The sequence below is a fragment of the Hyla sarda genome, chromosome 1 (assembly GCF_029499605.1).
Source record: "Hyla sarda isolate aHylSar1 chromosome 1, aHylSar1.hap1, whole genome shotgun sequence".
NCBI classification, from domain to species: Eukaryota; Metazoa; Chordata; class Amphibia; order Anura; family Hylidae; genus Hyla; species Hyla sarda.
Window position 1 is genome coordinate 124341687 of NC_079189.1, and position 25681 is coordinate 124367367.

Below are 25681 nucleotides of genomic sequence, written 5' to 3' on the forward strand. Positions count from 1 at the left end.
GTTTAGGGTCACATATGGGGTATCGCCGTACTCGGGAGAAATTGACTAACAAATCTTGCGGGTCTTTTTCTCCTTTCACCCTTATGAAAAGGTGAAGTTGGGGTCTACACCAGCATGTTAGTGTAAAAAAATAAACTTTTTACACTAACATGCTGGTGTTGCCCTATACTTTTCATTTTGACAAGAGGTAAAAGGGAAAAAAGCGCCACAAAATTTGTAACACAATTTCTCCCGAGTACGGAGATACCCCATATGTGGGCGTAAAGTGTTCTGGGGGCGCACAACAAGGCCCAGAAGGGAGAGTGCGCCATGTACATTTGAGGTGATTTGCACAGGGGTGGCTGATTGTTACAGCGGTTTTGACAAACGCAAAAAAAACAAAACCCCACATGTGACCCCATTTCGGAAACTGCACCCCTCACGGAATGTAATGAGGGGTGCAGTGAGAATTTACACCCCACAGGTGTCTGACAGATCTTTGGAACAGTGGGCTGTGCAAATTAAAAATGTTGTACAGCCCACTGTTCCACAGATATGACAGACACCAGTGGGGGGTAAATGCTCATTTTATGCCTTGTTACGTTCCTCAAGGGGTCTAGTTTCCAAAATGGTATGCCATGTGGGGGTTATTTTGCTGTCCTGGCACCATATGGGCTTCCTAAATGCGACATGCCCCACGAGCAAAATTTGCTCTCAAAAAGCCAAATATGACTCCTTCTCTTCTGAGCATTGTAGTTCGCCCGTAGTGCACTTCAGGTTAACTTATGGGGTACCTCCATAATCAGAAGAGATGTGGTTACAAATTTTGGGGGGTATTTTCTGCTATTAACCCTTGCAAAAATGTGAAATTTGGGGGGAAACACACATTTTACTGATTTTTATTTATTTATTTTGTACGTATGCAAAAGTCGTGAAACCCCTGTGGGGTATTAAGGCTCACTTTATTTCTTGTTACGTTCCACAAGGGGTCTAGTTTCCAAAATGGTATGCCATGTGTTTTTTTTTTTGCTGTCCTGGCACCATAGGGGCTTCCTAAATGCGACATGCCCCCGAGCAAAATTTGCTCTCAAAAAGCCAAATATGACTCCTTCTCTTCTGAGCATTGTAGTTCACCCATAGTACACCTCAGGTCAACTTATGGGGTACCTTCATACTCAGAAGAGATGGGGTTACAATGTTTGGGGGGTATTTTCTGCTATTAACCCTTGCAAAAATGTGAAATTTGGGCGGAAACACACATTTTAGTGAAATTTTATTTTTATTTTTTTACATATGCAAAAGTCGTGAAACCCCTGTGGGGTATTAAGGCTCACTTTATTCCTTGTTATGTACCTCAAGGGGTCTAGTTTCCAAAATGGTATGCCATGTGGGGGATTTTTGCTGTTCTGGCACCATAGGGGCTTCCTAAATGCAACATGCCTCCCAAAAACCATTTAAAAAAAACGTACTCTCCAAAATCCCCTTGTCGCTCCTTCGCTTCTGAGCCCTCTACTGCGTCCACTGAACACTTTACATAGACATATGAGGTATGTGCTTACTCGAGAGAAATTGGGCTACAAATATAAGTATACATTTTCTCCTTTTTCCCCTTGTAAAAATTCAAAAATTGGGTCTACAAGAACATGCGAGTGTAAAAAATGGAGATTGTGAATTTTCTCCTTCACTTTGCTGTTATTCCTGTAAAACACCTAAAGGGTTAAAACGCGGACTGAATGTCATTTTGAATACTCTGGGGGGTGCAGTTTTTATAATGGGGTCATTTGTGGGGTATTTCTAATATGAAGACCCTTCAAATCCACTTCAAACCTGAACTGGTCCATGAAAAATTGTGAGTTTGGAAATTTTGTGAAAAATTGGAAAATTGCTGCTGAACTTTGAAGCCCTCTGGTGACTTCCAAAAGTAAAAACACGTAAATTTTATGATGCAAACATAAAATAGACATATTGTATATGTGAATAAAAAAAAAAAATATTTGGAATATCCATTTTCCTTACAAGCAGAGAGCTTCAAAGTTAAAAAAATGCAAAATTTTCAAATTTTTCATAAAATGTTGGGATTTTTCACCAAGAAAGGATGCAAGATACCACAAAATTTTACCACTATGTTAAAGTAGAATATGTCACGAAAAAACAATCTCGGAATCAGAATGATAACTAAAAGCATTCCAGAGTTATTAATGTTTAAAGTGACAGTGGTCAGAATTGCAAAAAATGGCCGGGTCCTGAGGTGTAAAATGGCTGGGTCCTTAAAGGGTTAACTGTGGTGTGTAGACTTAATCTTACATTAACCCCTTATTGACGGCAGGCATTCCGTTTCATGGCAGCTCAGTGGTTCTTAAATACAGAGCAGACTTAGGAGTAGTGCCCATTTTATACACAGTTGGTGCTTGTTGTATATTAAAGCCAAAACCTGCCTTAACCTACACTTCCCTTAACCTCTTAAGGACCAAAGGCATACCTGCATGTCCTGGTCCTACTCCTGCAGTTTGAAGAGCGCTAACGAGCTGAGCGCACTTCATACGCGGTGTGTCCCGGTTGCTATCAGCAGCCAGGACCCACAGTTAATGTTGGACATCACCAATGAGGCCAATTCCTGGCATTTACCCTGTAGTTGCCGTAATTAAAGTTTAATGCAGCGTCAAAATGCAAGATTTAACGTTGCCGGTTAGTTCAGGTAGCTGATTGGGACATCCGCAGCGAGTCTTGATCAGCTTAGTGAATGACAGGAGGGCCCTTACCTGCCTTCTCGCAGTCTTATCGGAAGCCTCAGCAGGCTAGATCAGCAAAGCGCTGATAAGGCTGGGTTCACATCCCGTTTTTGCCATATTGTTTTCAATCAGTTTTTCTAAAGAAAACCGTACGCAAAAAAACGGTATGCATTTTTAAACCGTATACTGTTTTTAAAAGTGTGTACAGTTCGGTACGTTTTTATTTAAATTTTGTCCTTTTTTAATCGGAAGGGTCTTGGGTGAAAACTTTAGGATGCAAATGCGCTTGTGCAAAGTAAAAACCGCATACAGTTTCTGTATGGAACCGGATACATGTTCACATTGACGTCCATGTTAAAAAAATGTATGCGATTGCAGTACGGTTTTGAAGTCAACTACGGTTTTTATTATGGAAGAATACCGTATTGCAAGCAAACTGTACGCAACCGGATGCATCCAGGTGTATACAGTTTTCAATTATTTGTCTATGTATACGATTTTCCATACGGTTCCATACGTTTTCAATAATGAAAACGTTTACAGGAAACGTACTTGAAAAACGTGGGAGCCCACCCTAACATTGATCAATGCGGAGCATCAGCATTAAACAGTGTATGCAATCGCAAGATTGCATGTTTTAGACCCTATGGGGGAAAAAAAGTTAAAAGTTTAGAAAAAAAAGTTAATAAAAGAGAATGAACCCCTTACCTAATAAAAGTTTGAATCACTCCCCCCCTTTTCCATTTTTTTTAAATAAAATAATGTAAACAAAAATAAAACCCATAAACATATGTGGTACTGCCATGTGCGTAAATGTCCGGACTATTAAAATATAATGTAAATTAAATTGCATGGCTGATGGCATACACGTTAAAAATACCAAAATCCAAAATTGGGTATTTATGTGGTTTTATTGGGGCACCAATGCCCCAATACCCCCCCCCCCCAGCACTCCAGACTGCATTTCCTGATTCTGGACTTCTGCCAGACCAGAAGCAGTCCAAAGTCTGAGCAAGAGATAGTGGGAAATGTTTTCTGGACAAGTAGGGAGACACCGAGTGGCCGCTTTTTTAAACAAAAATAAAACATAGAAAACTTTTTTTTTTTAAACAAAGTACATCAGAAAGATTTTTTTATTTACCATAAAGAGTGCAATAGCACAAATTAGTTTTAATGAGAGTGCCAATTTACAGTTGTAGCTGAAGTTGAGTAATGAATAGTCACTATGTGTGGGATACTGGGGTGGCAGTGATTATGTTTGTGACACTAGGAGTGTGGTGGTGGTGTGGATCTGCAGTGATGATAGTGGTTGTAGTACTATGTGAACTCCACATACTTCGACTCCAATGAAGCAGTCAATGGTATGAGAATGTTTGCAAATAAATCTTCTAATGCCAAGATGTTGGATAGCCACTTACAGTGGGGCAAAAAAGTATTCAGTCAGCCACCAATTGTGCAAGTTCTCCAACTTAAAAAGATGAGAGAGGCCTGTAATTGATCATAGGTATACCTCAACTATGAGAGACAGAATGAGAAAAAAAAACTCCATAAAATCACATTGTCTGATTTTTTAAGCAAATTAGCAAATTTTTATTAGCAAATTATGGTGGAAAATAAGTATTTGGTCCCCTACAAACAAGCAAGATTTCTGTCTCTCAACAACCTGTAACTTCTTCTTTAAGAGTCTTCCCTGTCCTCCACTCGATACCTGTATCAATGGCACATGTTTGAATTTGTTATCAGTATAAAAGACACCTGTCAAATACACCAAACAATCACACTCCAACTCCACTATGGCCAAGACCAAAGAGCTGTCGGAGGACACGAGAAACAAAATTGTAGACCTGCACCAGGCTGGGAAGACTCGGAAATAGCCAAGCAGCTTGGTGTGAAGATATGAACTGTAGGAGTGTTAAGGATGGTCCGAGGGGAGGCTTTCAAATGTGATTGACTGTGCTGCCATATATTGCTAAGTGTCAACATGAGAAAATATACACTACCTAGGATGTTGGTGTCTAGCATACTCGTAGCTGCCCCAAAGAGTTCTGTTTAATCCAGGAAGTACATTTAGTTTTTACATTGGACAAAGAAGGAGGTTTAATTATGACATAAAAATTAGCATGTTACATTTTGATTGGTTGTTTGATTATTGTGTCCATATATATTTACATATCTAGTGTCCATTAATTCTTGGCAGAAATTTCTCTACTGTGAAATTCCAGCGTTCTCTGTTCGTAAGATATTTTGTCTTCTACTCCTTATCTCAGTTGTATCGGCGTCATGGCAAGGCCTCAATCGTAGTCACGAGCATATTGCAAGCTGATGTATATGGGTTAAGGGGTAGGTAACAGATATATTTTTCCAGCAGCAATGGCATATTAGTATTAGTATATTGATCAGTCATTAGAAACATAAGGGTCATCCCTATCAGGAGCAATTATTAGAAAATGGAAGACCTAAAAGACTACTGATAATCTCCCTCGATCTGGAGCTCCACACAAGATCTCATCCCGTGGTGTCAAAATGATCACAAGAACCGTGAGCATAAATCCCAGATCCACAAGGGGGAACCTAGTGAATGACCTGCAGAGAGCTGGGACCAAAGTAACAAAGGCTTCCATCAGTAACACACTACACTGCCAGGGACTCAAATCATGCAGTGCCAGACATGTCCCCCTGCTTAAGCCAGTACATGTCCGGGCCCATCCGAAGTTTTCTAGAGAGCATTTGGATGATCAAGAAGAGCAATGGGAGAATGTCATATGGTCAAATGAAACCAAAGTTGAACTTTTTGGTAAAAACTCAACTCGTCATGTTTGGAAGAGAAAGAATGCTGAGTTGCATCCAAAAAACACCATACCTACTATAAAGAATGGGGATGGAAACATGCTTTGGGCTGTTTTTCTGCTATTGGACCAGGAAGACTGATCCGTGTAAAGAAGAGAATGAATGGGGCCATGTATCATGAGATTTTGAGCGAAAACCTCCTTCCATCAGCAAGGGTATTGAAGATGAAACGTGGATGGGTTTTTCAGCATGACAATGATCCAAAACACACCACCTGGGAAATGAAGGAGTGGCTTCATAAGAAGCATTTCAATGTCCTGGAGTGGCCTAGCTAGTCTCCACATCTCAACCCCACAGAAAACCTTTGGAGGGAGTTTAAAGTCCGTGTTGCCCAGCGACAGCTGCAAAACATCACTGCTCTAGAAGAGATCTACATGGAGGAATAGGCCAAAATACCAGCAACAGTGTGTGAAAACCTTGTGAAGACTTACAGAAAATGTTTGACCTCTGTCATTGCCAACAAAGGGTATATAACAAAGTATTGAGATTAACTTTTGTTAACCCCTTAAGGACTCAGCGTTTTTCTATTTTTGCATTTTAATTTTTTCCTTATCACCTTCTAAAAATCATAACGCTTTAAATTTTGCACATAAAATTCCATATGATGGCTTATTTTTTGCGCCACCAATTCTACTTTGCAGTGACATTAGTCAGTTTACCAAAAACCACAGCGAAACGGCAAAAAAATTCATTGTGCGACAAAATTAAAGAAAAAATGTAATTTTGTAAATTTTGGGGGCTTCCTATTCAACGCAGTGCCTTTTTCGGTAAAAATGACACCTTATCTTTATTCTGCAGGTCCATATGGTTGAAATGATATCCTACTTATATAGGTTTGATTTTGTCGTACTTTTGAAAAAAATCATAACTACATGCAGCAAAATGTATACCTTTAAAATTGTCAAATTCTGACCCCTATAACTTTTTTATTTTTCTGTGTACGTGCCTGTATGAGGGCTAATTTTTTGCGCCGTGTTCTGAAGTTTTTATCGGTACCATTATTGCATTGATCAGACTTTTTGATCGCTTTTATTAATTTTTTTATGATATAAAAAGTGACCAAAAATACGCTATATTGGCTTTGGAATTTTTTTGCTCGTACGCCATTGACCGTGCGGTTTAATTAACAATATCGTTTTATAGTTCGGACATTTACCCACACAGCGATACCACATATGTTTATTTTTATTTACACTTTTTTTCATGGAAAAAGGGGGGTGATTCAAACTTTTATTAGGGAAGAGGTTAAATGACCTTTGTTTTTTACACTTTTTTTTTTTTTTTTTTGCAGAGCTATAGCTCCCATGGGGACCTATAACACTGCACACACTGATCTTTTACCCTGATCCTTGCAAAGCCATAGCTTTGCATGGATCAGCGAGATAGGGGCTCAATTGCTCAGGCTTGGAGCAGGCAAACCCAGATCGGACGCGACGGAGCAAGGTAAGGGGGTCTCCGCTCATGTCCTAGCTGATCGGGGCATCGCGATAAAATCTGAGCTGCCGGGAAGCGTTTGCTTTAACTTTCAGATGCGGCGGTTAACTTTGATCGCCGCGTCTGAAGGGTTAATAGTGCGCGGCACAACGATCGGTGCTGCGTGCTGTTAGCCCAGGGTCCCGGCTATGACTAGCAGCCAGGACCGACCCGGTGTGATGCGGGGTCATGGCGTGACCCTGTTTTAAACACCGGGGCCGGGCTCAGAAGGTACAGGTACGGTCTGAGTCCTTAAGAGTTTAAGGATTTTTTTTCTCATTATGCCTCTCATAGTTGAGGTATACCTATGATGTAATTTACACACCTCTCTCACCTATTTAAGTGGGAGAACTTGCACAATTGGTGGCTGACTAAAAACTTTTTTGCTCCACTGTAATATTTACTATTTGCAGATCCATAACATACAATAGACAATTCACATGGTACAAACTTGAGGCGAATGTTACACAGGAGCAGGTGAACTTGGTGAGCAATTTTTTGCGCCGTGTTCTGAAGTTTTTATCGGTACCATTATTGCATTGATCAGACTTTTTGATCGCTTTTATTAGTTTTTTTATGATATAAAAAGTGACCAAAAATACGCTATGTTGGACTTTGGAATTTTTTTGCTCGTACGCCATTGATCATGCGGTTTAATAAACAATATCGTTTTATAGTTCGGACATTTACACACACAGCGATACCACATATGTTTATTTTTATTTACACTTTTTTTTTCATGGAAAAGGGGGTGATTCAAACTTTTATTAGGGAAGAGGTTAAATGACCTTTGTTTTTTACACTTTTTTTTTTTTTTGCAGTGCTATAGCTCCCATAGGGACCTATAACACTGCACACACTGATCTTTTGCCCTGATCCTTGCAAAGCCATAGCTTTGCATGGATCAGCGAGATAGGGGCTCAATTGCTCAAGCCTGTAGCTCAGGCTTGGAGCAGGCAAACTCAGATCGGACGCGACGGAGCAAGGTAAGGGGGTCTCCGCTCATGTCCTAGCTGATCGGGACATTGCGATAAAATCTGAGCTGCCGGGAAGCGTTTGCTTTCACTTTCAGATGCGGCGGTTAACTTTGATCGCCGCGTCTGAAGGGTTAATAGTGCGCGGCACAACGATCGGTGCTGCGCGCTGTTAGCCCAGGGTCCCGGCTATGACTAGCAGCCAGGACCGACCCGGTGTGATGCGGGGTCATGGCGTGACCCTGTTTTAAACACCGGGACCGGGCTCAGAAGGTACATGTACGGCCTGAGTCCTTAAGAGTTTAAGGATTTTTTTTTCTCATTATGCCTCCCATAGTTGAGGTATACCTATTAAGCAAATTTACACACCTCTCTCACCTATTTAAGTGGGAGAACTTGCACAATTGGTGGCTGACTAAAAACTTTTTTGCTCCACTGTAATATTTACTGGTTGCAGATCCATAACATACAATAGACAATTCACATGGTACAAACTTGAGGCAAATGTTACACAGGAGCAGGTGAACTTGGTGAGCAGCCACTGTCACAGACTTTAAAGGGGTATTCCTGGAAAAAAACTTTTGTTTATATCAACTGGCTCCAGAAAGTTAAACAGATTTGTAAATTACTTCTGTTAAAAAATCTTAATCCTTTCAATAATTATCAGCTGCTGAAGATGAGTTGTTGTTTTCTGTCTGGCAACAGTGCTCTCTGCTGACATCTCTGCTTGTTTCGGGAATTGCACAGAGGAGAAGAGAAGGGGATTTGCTTTTAAACTGGACGGTTCCCGAGACAGGTGTCATCAGAGAGCACTTAGACAGAAGAGAACAACTCAACTTCAGCAGCTCATAAGTACTGAAAGGATTAAGATTTTTTTTAATAGAAGTAATTTACAAATCTGTTTAACTTTATGGAGCCAGTTGATCTATATAAAAAAATATTTTTTCCTGGATAACATCTTATCCTCAATTCAAACTATAAAGGGTAAGATGTCTGATCCCGAGGGTCCTGCAGCTGGGGAGCCCCGCGATCTCCTGGCCGACAGCGGTCAGAACACGGAAGCTTGGAGCTTCCATGTTCGTGATGTCACACCACGCCCCCTCCATTCATGTCAATTTGAAAGGGTGTGGTGGCTAGTACAAAGCTGTCACGCATCCTCCCATAGACATGAATGGAGGGGGCGTGGGGGCTGTGGTCACCAGTCATCCAGCACAGAGCGGAGTTCGCTCCGTCCACCAGATGATTGGGGTGACACATCGGCAGAACCCCCACAATTAGACATCTAATCCCCTATCCATTGTATAGGGGCTAAGATGTTTTCTGGCGAAATACCCTTTTAACTTGTCTTATGCTGAAGCTGATAAAAGATTTAGACTGACTGAAGACATTAGGCTGGATTTTGACTCAACTGACTAATTATTGGTTAATGGGAACTTCATAGACCTGGCTTCATCTGACAGGGTTTTAATTTAAGTGTGCACCACTGAGATCCTCACAGGGTAGTCTGTGGCAACAAGAAAAGTCCCTCTCCCTCATCAACATTACCTTGGTTATATTCGAGATACCACTGGCTGAAGAACAGAGGGAACCCAGACGCTAGTGCATCACTGGGATGTTTGCTAGAAAACCCTGTCCAGATGCCCTATCATTAATGTTTAAAGGTGTCCAGTGTGCAACATCACGACTAGAGATGAGCAAACTCTTGAAAAATTTGATGCGGCTGATGCGCCAAATTTTTCGAAAAAATTTGGTTTGATCCAAATTTATTAGCGGTGAATCCATATTAAAAATTGAATTCTATTTCTGGACTACAGAGAGCCTCAATAGGGGTGTAGAACACTTTGTTCTGTCATGCATATGGAGTGTGCTGGGGTAGTGAAATAATATTGTTATTCAGTATGACATGCAGATTACAGGCATCAATTTTATAATCACTGCTGCAGAGCGGCACAATGACAGAGCCTGGAGGTGGCTTCAGTATGAGGAGCCCATATAGTGGCTGAATGACACAGCGTGGAGGTGAAGGCAGCATGAAGAGACCATATAGTGGCTGAATGAAACAGCGTGGAGGTGTTGGCAGTATGATGAGACCATATAGTGGCTGAATGACACAGCGTGGAGGTGTTGGCAGCATGAGGAGACCGTATGGTTGCTGAATGACACAGCCTGGAGCTGGCAGCAGCATGAGGAGACACTAGAGCTTCACAATCCCTAAGATTAAAAGATGAATTTTGAAATTTAAATTGAAGATTTATGGTAGCTAGTGCTCCCATAAAAAAAATTTTGGCCCAGGGCCAGTCCCAGCAGCATCAGTAAACCATATATTGGCTTAATGACACAGCCTTGAGGTGGCTAAAGCATGAGGAGACCATATAGTGTCTGAATGGCAAAGCCTGAAGTGTGCAGAAGCATGAGGAGACCATTGAAATTTTATATTTTTAAATAGAAAATTAAGATTTTGAAATTGAGGATTTTGAAATTGAAATTTTAACTCCCAAGTTTTAGTGTCCCGGGCCCCGACGTGTGGGTACAAAGGACCAAATCTAACAAGGAGTCACATGGCAGCTCAAGGACAGAGTCTGAAGGTGGCATCAGTATGAGGAGACCATATAGTGGCTGAATGGCACAGCCTGGAGTTGGCAGAAGCATGAGGAGACCATATAGTGTCTGAATGGCACAGGCTGGAGTTGACAGCAGCATGAGTACACACTAGGGCTTCACAATCCCTAAGATTAAAAGATGAATTTTGAAATTTAAATTGAAGATTTATGGTAGCTAGTGCTACCATAAAAAATGTTTAGGCCCAGGCCCAGCAGCATCAGTAAACCATATATTGGCTGAATGACACAGCCTGGAGTTGGCTGAAGCATGAGAAGACCATATAGTGTCTGAATGGCACAGTCTGGAGTTGGCAGCAGCAAGAGTAGACAGTAGGGCTTCACAATCCCTAAGATTAAAAGATGAATTTAGAAATTTCAATTGAAGATTTATGGTAGCTAGTGCTCCCATAAAAAAATTTAAGGCCCAGGCCCATACCCAGAAGCATCAGTAAACCATATATTAGCTGAATGACAAAGCCTGGAGGTGGCTGAAGCATGATGATACCATATAGTGTCTGAATGGCACAGCCTGGAGTGTGCAAAAGCATAAGGAGACCATTGAAATTTAAGATATTGAAATTAAAATTTTAACTCGCAAGTTTTAGGGCCCCAGGACCTTGTGTGTGGGTACAAAAGACCAAATTTAACAAGGAGTCACATGGCGGCACAATGATGGAGCCTGGAGATAGAATCAGTATTAGGAGACCATATAGTGGCTGAATGACTGCCTGGAGTTTGTGGTAGCATGGGGAGACCATATAGAGACTGAATGGCACAGCCTTGAGGTAGCTGAAACATGAGGAGACCATATAGTGTCTGAATGGCACAGCACGAAGGTGGCTGAAGCATGAAGAGACCATACAGTGGCTGAATGGCACAGACTGGAGGTGGCTGAAGCATGTAGAGACCACATAGTGGCTAAATGACACAGCATGGAGGTGTTGGCAGCATGAAGAGACCATATAGTTGCTGAATGACACAGCCTGGAGTGGGCAGCAGCACGAGTAGACGCTAGGGCTTTGAAATTTGAATTGAATATTTAAGGTAGCTACTGCTACCATAAAAGTGTTTAGGCCCAGGCCCAGCAGCATCAGTAAATCATATATTGGCTGAATGACACAGCCTGGAGGTGGCTGAAGCATGAGGAGGCCAACTGACTACATGGGATGCCTCTGTAGTAGGTCACTTTGTCCTCCCTCTCAGTGGGTGTAAAAAAGGCCCCTATTTTATGGCGGTAGCGAGGGTCCAATAAGGTGGAGATCCAGAAGTCATCCCACTGCCGAATGGTGACAATTCGGCTGTCACTACACAAGCAATTGAGCATGCATCATGCCATTTGTGCAATTGACTCGGAGTGACACTCTGCCTCCATCCCCTCTGCATACTGCCACGGTGTGTCTGGGTCCTCTGTCTCGTCTTCCTCATATCCCTCTAGCTCCTCTGGCTGCTCCTGCATCTCCACTCCTGTCAGATTACTAGAAAAACCGCCCATTTGGCAAAACCTAAACTGTGCTCCACTGTGCCCCTCCCCCTCCTCCTCCTCCAATTTAGCCCCCACAGGGCTCCTGTGGGTGTAAGATGTAGGCGGCATGTCTCCAATGCCCTGACCGGCCATCGTTTCCAACACGTGTTGTAAGAAATGAAGCAATGGAATGATGTTGTTCATCCCATAATCCTGGCGACTTACTAATAATGTGGCTTCCTCAAAGGGCTTGAGCAAACGGCAAGTCTCACGTATGAGCTGCCACTGGTTCGCATTCAAGTTACACAGGGGAGTACCCCTATCCGCTTTGATCATCAAGAAATCAGTGATTTATTTTCTCTGTTCGTACAGTCAGTCCAACATATGGAGGCAGGTATTCTAACGTGTGGCAACGTCACAAATCAGACTATGTTGGGGTTGACGCTGCAGCTCAAGGAGGGTGTGCTTTGCAGTGTACGAGTGGCTGAAGTGCTTGCAAAGTTTCCTCCCCATTGTTAGGATGTCTTGCAAATTGAGGGAACACTTCAGGATTCGCTTGAAAACCAGATTGAACACGTGTGCCATGCAGGGTGCATGGCTCAGCCTTCCCAGTCGCAGCGCATGCAAGATGTTCTTCCTGTTGTCAGTCACCATGGTTCCCATTTCCAGTTTTCGTGGAGTAAGCAAAGCTCTGATTTCTTTACGAATGACTTTAAGCCTTTCATCCCCTGTGTGACTCCATTCGCCAAGGCAAACCATGTGAAGAACAGTGTGACACCTCCGTGCCCTGCACACATGGTATGCTGAAGGGCCACTGAGACTTGTCTGGACAGTGGAGGCTGAGGACACGGTGGAGGATGAGGAGGTGGAGTCACACACTGTCAGGACCAACGGCCTGAGAGCGAGGAAGCGGCGTTACCTGTCCAAGTTGGTGTTGTGGCTGTGCAGGAACCACATTCACCCAGTGAACCGTAAAGGACCTGACAATAGTTACAGCTCCAGACGTCGGTGCTGCCGTGCACTTTGGTACACACCGACAGGATCAAGGACTGGCCAACCTTCTCTTCCACAAAATGGTGCAGGGCTGGTACTGCCTTCTTTGCAAAGAAATTATGGCTTGGCACTCATCACCTCGGCTTGGCACAAGCCATCAGTTCTCTGAAAGGTGCAGAGTCCACCACTTGAAAAAGGAGGGTTTGCAGAACCAACAACTTGGACAGGAGCACATTCAGCTTCTGGATTCATTCAGCCATTGGATGAGTGGGCGCATACTGTTGTCTTTTGGACATGGCTTCGTCGATGGATTGTTGGCGGAATGGCTGACTAAAGGTAAGAGGAGCAGGAGCATCTGGAGAGACAGAAGAAGGGTATGACACACAGCTACCTTCGGCTGAGGTGGTGGAGCCTTGGCTGACTGAAAGAGGGAGCGGCATGCTACTGGGTGATGCAGCAGGCTAGACCACTACATCGGAGCCACGGTTCTCCCAGGCCGCTTTCTGGTGGCAAAGCATATGTTGAGGCAGGGCCGTGGTGCTAACATTGGGACCCTGGCCACAATTCACCTTCAGCCGACATATCTTGCATGTGGCTATGTTAATTATTAATTAACTAACTGCTTTAATTAACTAACTGCATTAATTAACTGCTACTGCCGCCGTCTACAGGATCCCCTGTTCCACTACCTCCCGGAAAGGTAGGCTGCTGTGAAGCCGGTGGTCTCCCCCGGGCACGTTTGGCTCCAGAATTTCCACTTCTGCCACCATGCTGACTGTCAACCATGTTACCACCTTGCTGGCTCAACTGCTGCCTCATGGGCAACCTGCAACTCTCTTCTCCTGATGATGATGAAGCCCCTTCTGCACCCGGCTCCCCATTGCGATCGGTTTCATCATCATCAAGTGTCTGCACGTCACTGATGTTCTCGTCAGGTTCTTCAACAGTGTCTGCTTCAGGACCTTGAACCCTGGCAACACCGCCTCCCACATCACTCTTCTCATCACTACTTGCCCGCCTAGCAGAGAAAGCGGCAAATGTCTCCACCACTTGTTTGCTGGGCAGTAGCTGCTGACTATCCTCCATTAGATAGTCCTCAGTGAATAGTGGAGCTAAACCCTCAGCATAAGATACTTCTGTAGGGGAGCGAACAGCATAGGACAGAGTCAATGGGAGGACAGGGACTGCTCCCGAGCCATGCCATCTGAGGGTTGTGTCTGAGGAACCCACCAACTGTTGACTGGGGGTATCAGATGTCACTTGGGATGAAGTGGATGACCGTGTTAACCAATCGACCACGGCAGATGGGTTGCTGGTCGAGACACGATCGCTATCTGATAACGGGAGCTCAGGACTCTCGCTGCGACTCCTGCTGCGACCTCTGCCTGAAGAATTTAGGCCTCTGCCACTCCTCTGTGCACGTCCTGGCACTTCTCAGCCTGACATACTTAGTGTGTATATGAAGGGAGTACAATACGCTTCACTACGATTAGAACAGAATTTGTCTAGAACATCAGCAGGTGTGTACTTTTGCCTGGACTTTCACAGTATCTAAGCCCTTGACAGATTAACAGGTACAAAATAGTACACTACTTAGATGTAGGCATGTGGTATGCGCTTATGAGGGCAAAAAAATGTGCTACAGTACGCTTAAAAAAACGTATTTTTGTAAAACACAAGCCGGTGATTACTTTTGGTTGTCCTTTCACAGTATGTAGGACCTTGACAGATTAACAGGTACAAAATAGTACACTACTTAGTATACCAATAGTATACATATAGTATACCACTTAGATGTAGGTATGTGGTATGCGCTTATGAGGGCAGAGAAATTGGGTACAGTACGCTTAAAAAAAAATATTTGAGTAAAACGCCAGCCGATGATTACTTTTGCCTGGACTTTCACAGAATCTAGGCCTTTGACAGATTAACAGGTACAAAATGGTACACTACTTAGATGTACTTATGTGGTATGCACTTGCACTTATGAGGGCAGAAAAATGCAGTACAGTACGCTTAAAAAAACGTATTTTAGTAAAACACCAGTCAGTGATTACTTTTGCCTGGACTTTCACAGTATCTAGGTACTTGATAGATTAACAGTTACAAAATAGGACACTACTTAGAGGGCAGAAAAATGCGGTACAGTGGGCTTAAAAAAAAACATTTTTGCACAACACCAGTAGTACACAACAGTGCTGCAGCACAAAAAAAGCTGTGCACTAAACACAAAATTGCACTCTCTCAAAGACTATTAGGAATGGACTGTTGGGTATTATACCATCTACAGAGTAGTATAACCAGTAGATGATTTGTTGTGGAACAAAGACACAGAATTGCGCTGAAAAATTATTCCTGCCTCCTCTGCTAAGGTTTATGAAGTTGATGCAGCTTGTTGAAATGTATGAGGCAACACACAGCTATCTGCCCCAGTAATACAATGCTGTAGAAAGTGACTGGGAGGTTAATAGCTGCTGTAAAAATCATTTTCAGTGAAAAAAAACACTGCTCTCTGTCCACCAGAACACTGATGTGACTAGGATGTGAAACACTACTGGAATGAGCTTTTCAGTGTAACACACACAGCAATGTCCGTCCTTTCTCTATGCAGTGGTAATGAATGATATGACGAGCCGCAAAATGGCTGCCGAATATATAGGGCTGTGAAATCACAGGGGTGACTGGCTGCTGATAGGCTGCATCCTGCGTGTGATTAAGGGTCATCCCGCCTACTTCCCTTCCCGCCTTGCCTTCCTGCCTTCCCAGCGTTCCTTCCCTTATGTACTGACATGTGGATCCGCCATTTTAGATGCCCTGGAGCCTGGACCACAGTAAATGGAGTTTAACCCCTTAAGGACCGGAGGTTTTTCCGTTTTTGCATTTTCGTTTTTTGCTCCTTGCCTTTAAAAAATCATAACTCTTTCAAATTTACACCTAAAAATCCATATGATGGCTTATTTTTTGCGCCACCAATTCTACTTTGTAATGACGTCAGTCATTTTGCCCAAAAATCTATGGTGAAGCGGGAAAAAAAATCATTGTGCGACAAAATTGAAAAAAAAACCGCTGTTTTGTAACTTTTGGGGGCTTCCGTTTCTACGTAGTACATTTTTCGGTAAAAATGACACCTGATATGTATTCTGTAGGTCCATACGATTAAAATGATACCCTACTTATATAGGTTTGATTTTGTCGGACTTCTGGAAAAAATCATAACTACATGCAGGAAAATAAATACGTTTAAAATTGTCATCTTCTGACCCCTATAACTTTTTTATTTGGAATTTTTTGCGCACGCCATTGACCGAGCGGTTTAATTAATGATATATTTTTATAATTCGGACATTTCCGCACGCGGTGATACCACATATGTTTATTTTTATTTACACTGTGTTTTTTTTTTTATTGGAAAAGGGGGGTGATTCAAACTTTTAATAGGGGAGGAGTTAAATGATCTTTATTCACTTTTTTTTTTCACTTTTTTTTTGCAGTGTTATAGGTCCCATAGGGACCTATAACACTGCACACACTGATCTTCTATGTTGATCACTGGTTTCTCATAAGAAACCAGTGATCAACGATTCTGCCGGATGACTGCTCATGCCTGGATCTCAGGCACTGAGCAGTCATTCGGCGATCGGACAGCGAGGAGGCAGGAAGGGGCCCTCCCGCTGTCCTGTCAGCTGTTCGGGATGCCGCGATTAGCCGCGGCTATCCCGAACAGCCCGACTGAGCTAGCCGGGAAGTTTCACTTTCACTTTTAGCCGCGCGGCTCAGCTTTGAGCGCGCGGCTAAAGGGTTAATAGCGCGCGGCGCCGCGATCGGCGCTGCGCGCTATTAGAGGCGGGTCCCGGCTTCACTATGACGCCGGGCCCGCCATGATATGACGTGGGGTTACTGTGTAACCCCGCGTTATATCAGAAGAGCAGGACCAAGGACGTACCGGTACGTCCTTGGTCCTTAAGGGGTTAATGAAGCTATTTGCGCAATAGAATCGTGGCGATATTCGCATTCGTTTCAAATCAAATATCATGAAATTCATAACGAATTCGGGTTCGTCAGCTTCGATTCGCTCCTCTCTAATCATGACAAAAGCACCAGTCTTTACAAACAAAACCTACACTTCTTCTATTGGACTATTGTGCACAATATAGGCAGCCGATAAATACACCTACTAAACTTACAATGTACCTCTCAAAAGAGAAGTACAAGTACAGACTATTGCAAAAATAGTAGCACTTTATTGAAAAAATACAACTAGACAAAGACTCACCCATAACCACAAAGGACCATGCAAGTTAGTATCAAATAATAATAAGAGCCCTAACAGTTACCAATAACACAATGCACATAAAAAGGTAATATGAATAATATGCCCAATATGCTTAGGTATCCCTGTATAAGTACAATAGACCAAATTACACTTCAAGGATATAAAGGACATAAAAGAAAAAAAATACATAACTACCTGCAATAAACATCTTCTGTTCAATGTGGGGACTCCTGGCAGCACCTTGACATATGTTTTATGGAAGACCACTTCAGGGAAGTATGTTTTTTGTTTTCTTTTTAATGTTTTTTTTTTTATTTATTATTTTTTTTTAAAGTAAAAAAATCAGCTTCCCATTGCCTTTTTGGAAGTAATTAGGAAGTATTGAATATTTATTTAGCCTCATAACTTGGTGCTAGCGTGGTATCTGTTAACTAATACTTTGGTGCATACACAGTGAAAAAAAGCCAAAACCCGAACTGCAAGAACTTTAAAATGAAAGGGTTTTCTGACCAAACATTATCAATGGCCTATCCACAGGGTAGTTGATCAGCTCATTGGCACAGCTGCAGTAAACAATGTATGGAAGGTGTAAGCCTATACATTTTTTGAAGTGGTGCTGTGTTACTGTAATGCAAATGGGAGCTTCTCTGTAACAACCCAGCACCACCACTATAAACAGTGTACAGGGCCGAGGCTTTTGCTATTGTACATTGTTTATTTCTATCACCGCAGGGAAAAAAGGCACCTTTCAAGTAGCTTCTCTCACAAATCAGTGTTTAATGGTATTATTAATAATAATAATTTTTATGTTTATAGTGCTAACAGATTCCATAGCACTTTACAAATAGACCTGTATCAGACATTACAATTTTGCACATAAAGTATTCAAACAGGGGGAAGGAGGGACCTGCTCTTGAGAGCTAACATATTATGTGTCTTCTATATGAATAAAGATTATTGTTGTTATTATTAATAATAATAATAATAATAATAATAATAATAATATTTAACCCCTTCCCGACCCATGACATACATGTACGTCATGACCGGGAAGGTTTCCCCGACCTATGATGTACATGTACGTCATGCACATATTGGCCGCTACTCGCGGCATTCCCCTCCCCTCACAGCGATCGCTCTTATCAGCTAGTCAAATCTGACTAGTTGATGGCAGCGCTTTGCACAGAAAAATCCTGAGAAGCGCAGTGTGTGTCCTGATCACAGGGATCGGGAAACACACACTACTTTGCTAGGAGACCCCAGTGCCCCTTACCTGTCCCCCTTTCCCCCGGTGTCCCTTACCTGTCCTGAGCTGCCGCTTTAGTTTCATTTTCACTTCTTTTATATATATATATATATATATATATATATATATATATATAAAAAAAATCACACGTGCATATGTATGTATATATGTGTGTATAAATATATAGTAAATTTGAGTAGCAGTATTAGTACAGTGATGCAGATGCAATAAAAAAATGTATATGTAGCTAAAAGGTACGAGTATTTTCCTCAGGGAGAGGCACCACTTCCTGTGTAACACGGAGATTCAAAAAGGCCTTTAGCACGCAGGCTTTCAGGGTAAGAAGTATGCAAGGTAAGTGTCTCATCACACCGCCATATAAGGTAGCGTGCCCTCTGATCAGCTCTGGCTCTGGTTACAAAGTCTCAGAAACTGATTGGGATTAATGCTAAGTCAGAATTCTCCCCAGAAGGGAAGAGAACCGATCTGCAGACAGCTGTTTCGGGGTGCTTGCCCTTCATCAGTACAGAGCAGGGTGTTCTGGCTTGGCTGAGGATGAGAGACCTGTAGCGACTAGCTAAAAGGGACGAGTATTTTCCTCAGGGAGAGGCACCGCTTCCAGTGTAAAACGGAGATTCAAAAAGGCCTTTAGCACTCCACGGGCTTTCTGGGTAAGAAGTATGCAAAGTCACTTTCTCATCACTCCACCATATAAGGAAGCGTGCCCTCTGGTCAGCTCTGGCTCTGGTTACAAAGTCTCAGAAACTGATTGGGATTAATGCCAAGTCAGAATTCTCCCCAGGAGAATTCTCACTTGGCATTAATCCCAATCAGTTTCTGAGACTTTGTAACCAGAGCCAGAGCTGATCAAAGGGCCCACTACCATATATATATATATATATATATATATATATATATATATATATATATATACAGACACACACACTCCCACACACACACTCACACATTCACACTCACACACCCTCTCACTCTCTGTCACACTCTCTCACACACACTAAAAATTTTATTGTTCCCCCAGAAAAAGTTGATTTTAAACTTTTGTAGAAAATTTGAAAAAATTATCATAATAATATAAGCCTTCTAATGTCGTAAAAAAGTTAAAGAATGTTTAACAAATGATGCCAGCATGAAGTAGACATGTTGTGGATGTGAATTAAGAACTAAATTTACTTGTAATGACTATTTCTCTTACAAGTAAAGAGTTTTGAATATGGAGAAAAGAAAATTTTTCAAATTTTTCACAATATTAGAGTTTAGAATATTAGAGTTTTTCACAAAAATTGTTTCATATATCAACAAAAGTTTACAGCTAATTTAAAGTACAATATGTCTCGAAAAAACTCTGAATCACTTTGCCAGGTAAAAGCAGTTCAAAGTTATTACCACTTAACCCCTTAAGGACCGTTTTTTTTTCCGTTTTTGCATTTTCGTTTTCTGCTCCTTGCCTTTAAAAAATCATAACTCTTTCAATTTTGCACCTAAAAATCCATATGATGGCTTATTTTTTGCGACACCAATTCTACTTTGTAATGACGTCAGTCATTTTGCCCAAAAATCTACGGTGAAACGGAAAAAAAATCATTGTGCGACAAAATTGAAAAAAACAAACGCTGTTTTGTAACTTTTGGGGGCTTCCGTTTCTACGTAGTACATTTTTCGTTAAAAATGACACCTTATCTTTATTCTTTAGGTCCATACGATTGAAACGATACCCTACTTATATAGGTTTGATTTTGTCGGACTTCTGGAAAAAATCATAACTACATGCAGGAAAATAAATACGTTTAAAATTGTCATCTTCTGACCCCTATAACTTTTTTATTTTTCCGTGTATGGAGCGGTAAGAGGGCTCATTGTTTGCGCCGTGATCTGAAGTTTTTAACAATACCATTTTTACATTGATAGGACTTATTGATCGCTTTTTATTCATTTTTAAATGATATAAAAAGTGACCAAAAATTCACTATTTTGGGCTTTGGAATTTTTTTGCGCGCACGCCATTGACCGAGCGGTTTAATTAATTAAATATTTTTATAATTCGGACATTTCCGCACGCGGTGATACCATTTATGTTTATTTTTATTTACACTGTTTTTTTTTATTGGAAAAGGGGGGGATTCAAACTTTTAATAGGAGAGGAGTTAAATGATCTTTATTCACTTTTTTTTTCACTTTTTTTTTTTGCAGTGTTATAGGTCCCATAGGGACCTATAACACTGCACACACTGATCTTCATCATTGATCACTGGTTTCTCATAGGAAACCAGTGATCGACGATTCTGCCGCATGACTGCTCATGCCTGGATCTCAGGCACTGAGCAGTCATTCGGCGATCGGACAGTGAGGAGGCAGGTAGGGGCCCTCCCGCTGTCCTGTAAGCTGTTCGGGATTTCTCCGCGGCTATCCCGAACAGATTTGTCAGATTTGAAAAAATGGACTGGCTCATGAAGGCCAAAACTAGCTGGGTCATGAAGGGGTTAAATAGGTTCTGCAGCACTTTACAATTTGTGGTGGTGGTGGTGGGGGGGGGGTACAAATAAAGTATTAGACAATATAATATTACTCAATAAATAATTAAACAGGAGGAGTGAGGGCCCTGATCGTGAGAGTTTACAGACTATGAGGAATGGGGTTGAGACAAAAGGCAGAAAGTGCTTTATTGATACAATGGTCCAGTCATGTTTATAAATAAGGGTAGGTTACATAAAGGAGGGTAAACCAGTCACTGCATGTTTAAAGTATATAGAATGTAGGGAGAGACCACTGAATAAAGCACTTTTGATGTCCCCAAGATAATAATCCCGAAACAGTTGCTTGCAGATGGAATAAAACCTAAAGGGAAAATTATCTGAAAAAAGGTAGTGTTAAAGTTGTTTTACATATCCTTTCTTCACAAAATTCCTAGTGGCGTGTCAATGACTTTAGAATTGACACCCTCCTTGAGAAGATATGTTTAGGACACCGGAGGATATTCAAAACTAAATTTGCTAGTTTGTCTGAGTTTTGCACCAGATTGGAGGACATAGTGGCGCAACACACATTTTCATAGAAATTTAGATTTTTTTTTCACACCCTGTGAGCTGTTTTTTTTTTTTTCAAGAAAGGAGTATGGCTTCGGAAATATGGCCAGGCAAGGGAGCAGGGCTTAAATCACACCTAAAAAATTATTGAATTATTTAAAAAAATTATTAGTGATAACTACAGCACTAAAAGAGTGTAAGATCCACTAGTCATTTTCTTCACTCTTTCTTAACAGCACATTTAAAAGAGACACCAGACAATAAAGATCAAAAACTCTCTTAGGGTAGGGTCACACGGGGTGCATCCGCAGCATATTACACAGAGTGACTGCACAGCAAGCTGCAGCGGGGTATGCTAAGGACACCCACCTGTCTGGGATGCCGCCACTGCGGCCCAGGGGTACAGTGAGTAAGACTGCTCAAGCAGCGGACAGCCGCTGCTATTGAGCACCTGCTGTGTTCACGGAGCTTTTACTGTATGACAGTCATTATTAGCTTGATGTGCCAGCAAGATACTAGGATGTTTTTGTTCACTGCTAACCCTACCCTATAAGTTACTATTGTGTTTTAATCAATTGGTTTGATTTGTGATACATGAGTCAATTATTGTGGTTCTCTGGATAGCTTCCTGATTAACCCCTGAGGAACCCACCGATGTGGTAGAAACGCATCAGGTTTTACCAGTGCACGGTTGCTATATTTTGTTCAGGGACTTCTAGGGTGAGTCCAAGGGATAGATTGGGGTAGGGGTCGCCCTTCTAAGGGCGAGTGCCCCGACGGTCCCTGTGGGAGCAGGGGTAGACAACACCACAACTCCCTGATAGGGTTTCCAGGGCCCATATACCCCATATAGTGAGCCTGTGGTGCCACTCACTTCCTCTTTGCGCATCCCAGGTCACCTAGATTTTGGACATGTCTACGTGTTCATCTCTAGCACTCTAGATAGGTCGCATCTTGGACCATATTTTGGTGTGTTTGTCTGGATTTATTTATGTGGGGTGTTGATGGTTTTTAAGCGCCTGTATTAAAGAATTCAGTTGTTGTACATTAACTGATCAGATATCGATAGTCTATCCTGAGAATAGGGTATTAATCAAAAAGTCCTCGAAAATCCCATTAAGGCCCTAAAAAGCAATTAGAGTAAAGAACTTGCATCATCATGTTTTAATACTTGCATTTATGAACAGCTTCATGCAAATCCTCCATTGTCCAAAGGTACAATATTTTCCAACATCATTAGAACAAAGCTTACAACTTCTAAGGTCACAAATGTTGGAAGAAAAAAAAAACAGAAGAAAGCCATTCAACTATAACTCAACTATACTATTTCAATAAACTATGGATTTGTTGTTACAGTCCCATTTGTTATTCTTGTTTAAATTATCATTGATTTTTGTCCTTCGGTTTCATTTTCTATAGTAAAGTACGGTACTGTGAATTTCATGGGCTAAAGCACAACAGTAATTATCTTTTAGAAAGTTAGGCTATAATGTAAAATACTTTTTAAAATATTTTTTATTTAATATTTTGCCACATAATATATCATAATATAATCTTAAATAACCACACCCCATACTGCTGGGGAAAAATACTTAAAATTAACCTGTGATAAACTATTAAATAAAATAAAAATTTTCATGAAAAAAAAATACTTTAGGGTTTAAAAATTCTAAGTAGTTTGTTTCCCCCAGTTCCCCTTTTTTGTACATGTGCTTTGTCTATAATATTTCCAAAGGTTTGTGTTTCCATATGAATCAACCTTGAAGGAAATTTTACTTTCATACTAACCTTTTGGTACTCCGTAATAGTATGGGTGATGCTCATTACATCAATATTTAGTTTTTTCACCCACATTGTGCAGCTTAAGAGGTATTTACAAAAATGTAGATAAAGAAATAAGTATGTTTAGGGCACTGAGGGCATTCCCTTGCCCTAAAGTTCTGTGCTTTGCTCACCATACCAGTTCCAGTAAGAATGCCCCCTAAATAGATATGCATCATCTCCCTTAGCAGTGACTTAGATGCTATGTGCTATGATATCCAACAGGCTGCACAAATAGTGACTGACCAATGTTCCTGATCACGCTGATGTCTGCCATTACCCTTCTATGGTCACAGAACTTAAGAGGTTCCATGAGAGGAGTGGCACCTGTCACCTGTCGACAATGTGTCTGCAGGTGCTGATCAGTTTCCACAGCAGACCAAAGAAAGCTGGAGACCTGGAGCTGGAACCCAGCTTTTTGTAAAATATGTTATGCTAACAGAGTACTGAGTTTTGTTATTGATGTAGCATGATAACTTTAAAGTTGCTACTTGCTTAATTATTATTTTTTGTTAAAGATGGGGGTGGGGGGACTGTGTATCCTAGAGAGTGTTTTGCATCTTATTAACCTGACCCATTTCTACAAGACTTCATTTAAAAGTTGTGCATGGGAGGGTAATTGTGTCTAATGTGCATGGGAGGCTTATTGGGTTGAGCCAAGTAGGTACAGTATTTTAAAGGGGTACTCCGGTGAAAACCTTTTTTCTTTTAAATCAACTGGTGGCAGAAAGTTAAACATATTTGTAAATTACTTCTATTAAAAAATCTTAATCCTTCCAGTACTTATTAGCTGCTGAATGGTACAGAGGAAATTCCTTTCTTTTTGGAACACTGATGACATCTCTGCTGACATCTCTGTCCATTTTAGCAATCATGCATAGCAGATGTATGCTAAGGGCAGCATGGTGGCTCAGTGGTTAGCACTGCTGCCTTGCAGTGCTGGTGACTTGGGTTCAAATCCCACTAAGGACAACAATAAATAAAGTGTTATTATTATTATAATAACGTCAGCAGAGAGAACTGTGCTCGTGATGTCATCAGAGAGCATTCCAAAAAGAAAACAATTTCCTCTGTAGTATTCAGCAGCTAATAAGTACAGGAAGGATTAAGATTTTTTAATAGAAGTAATTTACAAATATGTTTAACTTTCTACCACTAGTTGATTTAAAAGAAAAAAGGTTTTCACCGAAATACCCCTTTAACCCCTTAACGACGTGGTACTTAACGCACCAGGACGTACATTTACATCCTGAGCATAACCGCGGGCATCAGAGCGATGTCGGCATCATGCGCGGCAGGTCCCGGCTGTGGATCACAGCCAGGGACCCGCCGGTAATGGCGGACACCCGTGATCCTGCTCGCCATTAACCCCTCAGATGCCATGATCAATACCGATCACGGTATCTGCAGCATCGCGGTCACTTAAAAGGATGATCGGATCGCCCGCAGCGCTGCCGCGAGCCGATCATACTGCACGGCAGACGTAGGTCCCCTCACCTGCCTCTGCTGTCTTCCGGGAGTCTTCTGCTCTGATCTGCCTTCCCGCAGACCAGAGCAGAAGATGAACGATAACCCTGATCAGTGCTATGTCCTATACATAGCACTGAACAGGATTAGCAATCGAGTGATTGCTTTAGATAGTCCCCTAAGGGGACTATTTAAGTGTAAATATAAATGTAAAAAAAGTAAAAAAAATAAAGTAATAAAATGTGAAAAAAAAAACTCTCCCAATAAAAACGTAAATTGTCCCATTTTCCCTATTTTACCCCCAAAAAGTGTAAAAAAATTATTTTATATACATATTTGGTATCGCCGCGTGCGTAAATATCCAAACTTTTAAAATAAAATGTAAATGATCCTGTATGGTGAACGGCGCAAACGTTAAAAAATAAATAAAAAAGTCCAAAATAGCTGCTTTTTTTTATAACCTTTTATTCCCAAAAATTTTTTTATAAAAAATGTAATAAAAGTTTTGTATAAGCAGATATTGTATAAATAAAAAGTACAGATCACGGCGCAAAAATGAGCCCTCATACCACTGCTTATACGGAAAAATGAAAAAGTTATAGATCTTCAAAATAGGGGGATTTTAAACGTACTAATTTGGTTAAAAAGTTAGCGATTTTTTTTAAGCGCAACAGTAATAGAAAGTGTATAATTATGGGTATCATTTTAATCGTATTGACCCAGAGAATAAAAAACACGTATTTTTTACCATAAATTGTACGGCGTGAAAACAAAAC